At 58.7% G+C, this 7,379-nt stretch overlaps 1 long non-coding RNA gene across 1 annotated transcript; it reads right to left on the bottom strand.

Moving 5' to 3' along the window:
• Window positions 1–357: 357 nt before the first annotated feature.
• Window positions 358–2,225, bottom strand: LOC121817283 (uncharacterized). Its single transcript, XR_006057123.1, has 2 exons — window positions 2,115–2,225; window positions 358–838 (listed from the first exon to the last, which is right to left on the bottom strand). It is a non-coding gene; the product is annotated as an uncharacterized LOC121817283 (long non-coding RNA).
• Window positions 2,226–7,379: the final 5,154 nt, after the last annotated feature.

The raw sequence follows: 7,379 nt of genomic DNA, 5'->3' as shown, positions 1-7,379 counted from the left end.
GTCACTCAGTCATGTCCGACTCTTAGCGATCCCATGGACTGCAGCCCACCAGGCTCCTCCGTCCATGGAAGTTTCCAGGCAAGAGTACTGGAGTGGGGTGCCAGTGCCTTTTCTGATTATGATTATATATACCAATAAAATTTTTACACGTGTTACCACCTCAGAAACAGATGACATTTTTTCTCTAGAGTTGCACTTTAAATTTACAGTAGCCTTCACAATACTGTCACACATATCGCCTTTGGCTGAATGAACATCAGTGAATTGGATTGGATTTTTAAAAAAACGAACATCAGAGGAGTTAAGCGGTTTTCCGTCTGACCCGTGCGGTGCCACTGACATAAAAACGACCGTCTCTTAGCAGCTCTCAGTGCGCTTCTCATGCTGTTTTATTTTTATCTGTACACAAGAAAATCTGAAAACGAGTGCAGTTATTATTTTTTAAATGTGGAACCTGCGTCTGTCTGTTCATTCGTCTTTGGCCGCGCCGGGTCTCCGCTGTGGAGTGGGCTCCTCCCTCGTTGCTGAGCGTCCAGGCCGCTCCCCGTTGCGGCGCCCAGGCTCTCGTTCCGGTGGCTTCTCTTGTGCGGAGCATGGGCCCCAGAGCACAAGCGCCAGTGGTTGTGGCACGCGGGCTTGGTTGCTCCAAGGCGTGTGGGATCTTCCCGGACTGGTGGTCAAAGCCCTGTCCCCTGCACTGGCACGTGGGTTCTTTTACCACTGGACCACCAGGGAAGTCCTGAGTGGAATTTTTTCAATACAGACACTTGATGGGAATGAAAAGTCCTGCTTCGAGTGGGGTTCTAAAGAAGCAGCTCGCTCCTGACTTCCTGCTGACCTGCAGAAAAGCAAGGCATTCACACCCTCAAACCTCCTGCTCCTCCTTGGAAGCCTGACGCTGCTTGCAGAGGGCAACGGGGCTCTTCTTCTGTGGACCCAAGTCTCTGACCTGACCTCTGTGCAGAACCCTGGACAAGACCTGTCCTCACCCTGGGTCTCCTTCCTCCCTCCGTGAAGCCTCCCTGGGCATCCAGCTCTGGCCTTCTGTGGTCTGTTTCCATCAGGGGAGATGGCGTGGCGCTGGTGTCTGACCTCACTGGGAAAGCACGCCAGATAAGCAGGCCGGCTGTCTCCGCAGCCTTCATCTGCACCTCTGCCCCTCCACATGAGCCACGCCAGAGCTCCTGGCACAGCGGCCCCCATTGATAAAGTGTCCTGAAACTTCTCAATGAGTCCACACACTGTAACCGCAGCGATAACAGGCTATATCTGGCTCGCTCGGAACCCTGCCCGTGTTCCACACGGGGCCGTGGCCGCGGTTATCTGCTGAGCATGAATGGCCTGAGGCAGAACAAGCACAGGGGCCTGTGCGGCGAGAAGGGGAAGTGATGGACTTCTGTGGCAGGCTCCAGCGCTGGCCTCAGCAGGTGAGAGGCCGAGTGGATGTTGACAGCCGCCTCGGAGCTCACACCCGGCGTCAGCACCGTGCAGGAAACAGATGGCTTCAGGGCCGCTCTCAAGCCTTTCGACAGCTCGTGTTCTCTGAGAGTGTTGTCAGAGAGCGACAAGGACAGGCCCAGGAAGTCAGCGTTTCCTGGCCGTGGGGTGCTCTGGTGGAGGAGGGCAATGGAGGGGAGGCGCTTGTGGAGGAGGTGCAGGCGCCCGGGGTGGGGAGACCGCATCTGTCCCATCAGCGCTGCCTGCCACCTCCCCCCTGCTCCGGGGGCTCGGGGCCCGGCTTACCCACCAGCAGTGAGGGGTGAGCAAGCGAGGCCAAGCCCAAGAAGGAGAGCCAGGACCCCAGAGTCAGGACGGGCCAGATCTGGAGACCGTCAGAAAGGGGGAGCTGCTCGGGGCAGGAGGTAAGAATTCACGATAGGGCAAGAGAGGTCAAGTGAAAGCAAGTGGGAACCAAATAGGCGTGGTGGTCAGAGACGGGAAGCAGTCGCTCATGAGCCTGCTGGGTGACGCCCCGTACAGCGGCCCGGCTTTAAAACGCCCCAGAGCGGGCGCTCTGCTGACACTGCCTGGTGAGCATCAGTTCAGAGGAGCAGACTCTTCAGGGTCGTCCCCAGCACACGCCTGACACAGAAGCGCCTTTGTTGTCTTCTCACCTCGAGTATCTGTGTTATGCGGCGTCCGTGAGCCGGTCGGTGCTACTTTCAGCCACGTTGGCGTTACTCTCCAGGCCGATCGGAGAAGAAGCACTAAAGCGGCAGCTTTCTAGTCTCTCCCCCCAGTGCAGCCAAGCCGTAAGCTAGCCCCACCCGCGAGGCCCGCCCACACGGCCTCGGCTCAGCGCTCCGGTGTCGTCGAGTGCAGCAGCAGAGGACACGGTGAGGTCAGCACAGTGAGGTCAACACGGTGAGGTCAACACGGTGCTGTCTACATGGTGCGGTCAACACAGTGAGGTCTATGCAGTGAGGTCAACACAGTGCCATCTACACGGTGAGGTCAGCACGGTGCCGTCTACACAGTGAGGTCAACACGGTGCCGTCTAAACGGTGCAGTCAACACGGTGCTGTCTACGTGGTGCGGTCAACACAGTGAGGTCAGCATGGTGCCGTCTACACAGTGAGGTCAACACAGTGAGGTCTATGCAGTGAGGTCAACACAGTGCCATCTACACGGTGAGGTCAGCACGGTGCCGTCTACACAGTGAGGTCAACACGGTGCCATCTAAACGGTGCAGTCAACACGGTGCTGTCTACGTGGTGCGGTCAACACAGTGAGGTCAGCACAGTGAGGTCTATGCAGTGAGGTCAACACAGTGCCGTCTACACGGTGAGGTCAGCACAGTGAGGTCAACACAGTGCAATCGACGCAGTGTCATCTACACAGTGAGGTCAACACAGTGCCATCTACATGGTCCAGTCAACACGGTGAGGTCTACACGGTGTGGTCAACACGGTCAGGTCCACGCGGTGCGGTCCACACGGTGCGGTCCACACAGCGTGGCTACACTGTGTCCTCTGCTCTGTGCCCTCTGCACTGTGCCCTCTGCACAGCCACACAGGTGCTCACAGCGCCAGGCTGCCACTCTGCGTCCCGATTCCCCCGACAGTCAGGCCAGAACGAGCCCTGAAAGCAGTGTGTCCCACACCCCACCCGCCTCCACTGCCAGCCCTGCCGGGCTTTGGCGTCAGTCTGAAGAGATCACATTCTCTCTTTCTGCCCAGAGTGCGTCACTGCGAGAGCCCGATCTGGGCCGGGTGACTGGAGGAAACTGGATGGGTTCCCGGCCTCTCATGAATCAGGTGTTCACAGCCTCATCCTTTCGTTCAGAATGAATTCCTGGAACATAACCTGCTTTCTGATCAGACAGAAACACCTCCACTGACACATGGTGTCCTTTGGGATCACGTCCGTGGACCCTCAGGGCAGCCTGTCTTCAGAAGGAGAGTCGGGCGGGGAGAGGCAGGCAGCTGTCCGCTTGGGCAGGGCCTCTGGCAGCAGAGGAGCTTGGACTTTGAACAATGGGAGCCACTAGAGGGTTTCAGGCAGTGGCAGGGAGTGACCAGATAGTCACTGTGAAAGTCAGCTCTGTCAGCAGAGGGCTGTGGGATCCTGGGAATGGAAGGATGGGGGAAGCGGCCTGGGAGGCTGCTGGGCTGCCTGTCCATCCACTCATTTCTTCCTTCTCCACAGAGCACTGCCCTCCAACCCTGTGTGCAGACCCGCTGGACCTCAGGTTCCCTCCCCTCTGCCAGCTTGTGGGAGAAGGACCCCAGGAAGGTGAACGAAGGGAAGCGATCATTCCGGAGTGCCCGGATGGCCCAGTGGTCCAGGGCCTGAGCTCAGCCACAGCCTGAGCTCCGTCTGTGCTCAGGGAACATCCTGCAAGCCATGAAGTGCAGCCAAAAAATTTACTAAACAGATAAATAAAACTAATTAATTAATTTAGAACAGAGAAGAGATTCATTCAGATGGTGGCACCTGCTACGCAGAAAATAAAACAAGGTGTTCCGACAAAGAGCTAGCAGGGGGCTTCCGTGCTGGCTCAGTAGTAAAGACTCTGCCTGGGCATGCAGGAGACACGGGTTCGATCCCCGGTCCGGGAAGATCCCATGTGCCACCGAGCAGCTCAGCCCACGCGGCACAACCACCGAGCTTGTGCTGCAGAACCCGGGAGCCTCGGCCGCTGAGGCCCTGCTCCGCAACAAGAGAAGCCCGAGCAGTGAGGAGCCAGGCGCTGCAGCCAGAGAGAAGCCCCCAGAGCAGTGAAGACCCAGCGCGGCGGACAGTGAATACACTGTACATTTTAAAGAGCGAGCAGGGAGGGAGCTGACGGTCACTTCGGAGGGCTGAAAGAATGGTCTTTGTGAGACCTCAATAACAGGAATGGTGAGTCATGTAACAGTGAGAAGTTGGCCCCTGAGTGCTCTAGGCAGAGGAAGCGGCCAGCACAAAGGCCTTGAGGCCAGAAGGCGCTTCTTGTGGCACTGGGGGACCCACCTGCCCTGCAGCTCCTTGCCGCCCACATCAGGAGCTGGGTTTGACTCTGCGGGGATGCGGAACCATCACAGGGTTTTGAACAGGGGCACCGATGAGCTGCCGACCACAGCCTGAGATCAAGCTTGCCGCCTCTTTTTTGAAAATAAAGTTTTATTGGAACCCAGTCTCGCCCATTCATTTCCGTGGCGTCTGTGGCCTCTCGCAGGCTGCATCAGCAGAGCCGCATGGTGGTTGGGACAGAGGCCGCCTGGCCCCCGAGCCTTTGGGTGTTTCTCATGCTTCCTCTCTGGCCCCTTTAAGGGTAACGTTCCTTCCGCTGGTGCAGTTGATGCAGGCAGAGGCTGTTCTGGCCCCCGGGCGGGTGGTGTCTTGGAGGAGAGCTACAAGCTGCCGCAGGGCAGAGGACAGTGAGGCCTTCCCCCAGCCCCTGCGGGTGCATGCGGCTCTAGCACGGAGACCGTGTGTGCGGGGCGAGCTGCCTGGCGCACGGCAGCCAGCCGAGCCGGCCCTGCCTCGCCGGGGGAGCTCGGCTGCTCGGGGGCCCTCCGCCCAAACCGCAGCTGCCTGTCTCTTGTCTGCGGCACCTCGTCACCGATCTGGGGCTTCGAGCCGCATGCAGGCCAAGCAGCTGCTTCCCATTACCTGCTCGTCCCCTTTCAGCAGCCCGTGGCGACTGCCGAGTGTGCCCACCCCACTCCCAACAGACAGAAGAGACTCTGTGGGAACGGATCTCATTTCCAGACTCCAGGGCAGATTGGTTTTGTTCGGTTTCTGGAGAAAAACATCAGCTAAGGAAAACAGTTGAATATCGTGTTAGAAGCCTAAACAGCAGGGGTTGTTCATACCATGGGATCTTATTTTCATTCCTTTGGTTGTAACTGATAAATATTCACAGAATAATTGAGTTAGTACTTTTTTCAGAAGAAAAATCTTTTGTGTACAGAAAGTGATGCTGCGGGCAGGGACGAGACGACAACACTTGAGGTGACGGGTCAGCTGTCCCTAGGCAGCTGTCGGTTGTGGGGGGTGGGGGGGTCAGAATGTACTTCAGATTTACCTGAACAAGCATTTATCGAGGCGGCACTAGTGCTAAAGAACGCACCTGCCCATGCAGGAGATGTAGGAGACGTGGGTTCGATCCCTGGGTCAGGAAGGTCCCCTGGAGGGGGGCAGGGCAACCCACTCTAGTGTTCTTGCCTGGAGAATCCCCACGGACAGAGGAGCCTGGTGGTCTGTGGTCCATGGGGTCGCAGAGAGTCAGATATGACTGAGGTGCCTGGGCACACAGGCCCACTGTGTGCTGGGGAACCTGAGGCCCCTGCTGTCAAAGGCGCCGTGACGCCGTGGCAGGCTGGCAGGAGTCGTGCACCGGCAGGAGCCCGTGCGTGCCCACAGCGCCCTCCTGCATGGTTCTGTTTCCCGTTTTCATCAAGATTTGACAAGTAAAGTCAGCTCTGGGTTATGAAACCAGATCCGCTTGCCCTCAGAGCCCTCTGCCACCCCTCGGACTGGCAAGGCTGAACCAGTCAGTGAACGCTGCAGCAAGGCTCTGTTTCAGCTCAAGAACAACAGGGGCTACTCGGGGACGTAAGAGCTGCATGTCGCGGGCAGTGCAAACAGGCACTTACAGAGCCTTAGAGGAAACGTCAGTAACCAGTCTCTCTCTGTGCCTTAGCTCCGCTTCCCTCGGGCGTGGCTTCCCTGGCAGGTGGGTCCCTCCCAGTGGGGGCCAAGGTGCCCCCAAGGCTCCAGGCTAGTGTCCTGTCTGCCTGGTAACCTCAACAGCAAGAGGGCCCACTGGCAGCAGCCCAGGATTAGCTCTGACCAGCCGGGCATGGCCGAGCCAGTCCCTGGGCGTGGGTGTGGACTTGCACTGAGTCAGCTGCCCCGGCCCGGAGGACTGGGGATGGCCGGCCCTGGTCCCCCTCTCCTGAGCGCCCCCAGTGCCGCTCCTCCCGTTGACGCAAAGGCGCAGGCTCCTGGAGGTGTGTGGACGGAAGGTCACAGTGGCCAGCAGAGCGGGAGGAGGGTGGAACCAGGGCTCAGCCACCCGGGTCGGTCACGGACGTGAGCGCACACGCCCCCCCATCTGAGCCCCGTCGGTAAACTGGGGGCTCACAGCCTCTCCCTTGCTGGCCACAAGCGGGATGAAACTGGTGCGTTCACAGTGCCTGGCCCAGGAAACGAAGCCCCCCTTTCCCCAGGGAGGGATTTATGTGAGAGGGGGTTGCGGAAAGCCAGGGCTAGTCTCAGGACCAGGATGCAGGATGAGGAGGGTGTAGGGGGGTGGCCAGTGATTCAGCCAGGCTGACAGCCGCAAGGCCACATCCGGCTGCACAACGGACACGGGGTCTCCACAGGCTCTGGGATGGGGCTGCTCAGATGGCTGCTCGTAAAGGCCCAGCCAAGCCTGTTTCCCTCTCTAGCTTCTCAAGCTCCAGCCAGATCACCAGCAAGCACTGTTCCCAGAACCAACTGGCTGAGCTGCTTGCAGAAATGCCTCCAGGAAAGGACAGTCAGCTCTGGGCCCTGGGCTTTGGTAAGGGTCTGCATTAGACCCAGCTGACTGGGCGGAAACGCACTCAGGGTCTTCTCTACAGTGCCATCAGAAGGAAGGCCTGGCTGTCTGCAGGTGAGCCTAGCTGTGCCCACCGCCAGCCACCTGACCAGAGGCAGGACAGCCCTTTCGCATCTGCGGAGTGGGGCGCTGGTGGTGAATACGGTGTCTGCCTCAAAGGTCGGCAGTAAGGATCACGCGGGTCCTTTTTATCTCCGGCCGGTGTCGGTCAGCAGCTGGTCACTCAGCAATTTCACCCGGTGCAGGCTGAATGTCTTGTTACCGAGCAGGTGGCCACAATGGGCACGTGCCTTCTGCGGACATCACGACAGTCCTGTGGGGAGGGCACCACTGCCCCTGTGCGGTG

The sequence above is a fragment of the Ovis aries genome, chromosome 19 (genome assembly GCF_016772045.2).
Source record: "Ovis aries strain OAR_USU_Benz2616 breed Rambouillet chromosome 19, ARS-UI_Ramb_v3.0, whole genome shotgun sequence".
NCBI classification, from domain to species: domain Eukaryota; kingdom Metazoa; phylum Chordata; class Mammalia; order Artiodactyla; family Bovidae; genus Ovis; species Ovis aries.
This window is presented reverse-complemented; position numbering and strand designations above follow the sequence as displayed.